Source organism: Ambystoma mexicanum (assembly GCF_040938575.1).
Source record: "Ambystoma mexicanum isolate Mex_15411 chromosome 12 unlocalized genomic scaffold, UKY_AmexF1_1 Mex_chr12_unloc.1, whole genome shotgun sequence".
In the NCBI taxonomy this organism is placed as follows: domain Eukaryota; kingdom Metazoa; phylum Chordata; class Amphibia; order Caudata; family Ambystomatidae; genus Ambystoma; species Ambystoma mexicanum.
The window spans coordinates 7,809,662-7,810,939 of NW_027182322.1; the positions used below are offsets into that span (position 1 = coordinate 7,809,662).

General features: G+C 42.6%; 1 non-coding gene across 1 annotated transcript; it reads right to left on the bottom strand.

The window, feature by feature from the left end:
- Positions 1-696: 696 nt before the first annotated feature.
- TRNAL-CAG (transfer RNA leucine (anticodon CAG)) lies at positions 697-779 on the bottom strand. Its single transcript has one exon. It is a non-coding gene; the product is annotated as a tRNA-Leu (tRNA).
- Positions 780-1,278: the final 499 nt, after the last annotated feature.

The following is a 1,278-nucleotide window of genomic DNA, read 5'->3' on the forward strand; positions in this document are numbered from 1 at the left end:
ACTTATCATGAACATGCATGTCTTCATAAAGACCACACAGGGAGGAGATATAAACATGCATACCTTTATGGAGGAGAGACCGGGAGCAGATATGAACATCCATCCCTGGCGAGGCAAGGAGAAGATATAAACATGCATATCTTTATGGAGGAGAGACAGGGAAGAGACATCAACATGCCTCGCTGTACGATGGGGATAAAGGAAGGACACAGGACCATGCATCCGGAATGCGGACGAGAAAGGTGCTTGTTTGCATATCACACATGGTATGTACTCTTAAACTGCCTTATCCACCTGCTGGCTATAGCATGAACTGCAGTTCAATGCATGCGTCTCACCGTGACCCTCATGACCCTTTTGACAATAATGTGCACTGCGCCTACTAGCTGGAAGATACATACACCTAAAAAAGAGTGGGAGACATCATTTTGGTGACACTAATATAAAAAATACATCACTTCACACCGGCAGTAGAACTAGAATGTTGTAAAAGTGAAAGGGCTTAAGACATTTAACATTCTATGAACGTGATGATAAATCGTACTTTAAGGATAACGCGTTTGAAATGACAGAAAGTGAAATGTCTCTTTTGCTTAACTGGGATTAGTGAAAATGTACTTTCGGGTCTTATCTCATGAGGTAAGTGTAAGGAAATGTGCTAGAAACTAAATGATTGTAGAATTGTGACAAAATATATGTCAGAAGTGGGATTCGAACCCACGCCTCCAGAGGAGACTGCGACCTGAACGCAGCGCCTTAGACCACTCGGCCATCCTGACAGTGGCAAGCAATCCTTGCAAGACATCTTCATGAGTTTGGCTCACTTTTAGTACTTGTCAGGTCCTGTTAATGTTCTGAATTGAAATGTGCCACCTCATCTTGCCAGATGTAGTGGTGTTAAGGGGGGCCCATAACAAAGAAAATATAATCACTTTTTTAAAGTGGTGAGTTGGGGTGTCAGTTCCATGCTGGCTGTTTTTCTTTGTTCTGCCACGCAGAGGCAAATGCACTTGTCTTGTAATAATCTGCAGCTACTCACACACTCCCTCCATTGCTTTATCTAGAATTTCTCCACATACCTTTGAGGTCAGGCTGCTGCTGATATGAAAATATTAATTAAGGATGCATCAGTATTAACAAACTAAAGGATTTGCCACTTTATGCCAAAGACAGACCTCTTTAAAGGTGTCAATTTATCAGAGACATGTGCTGCCCTGCTTTCAGCTCTTTGGTGTCAGGCAGTGAAGATGCCTGGAGATCATTGAAGTTCATGGTGAG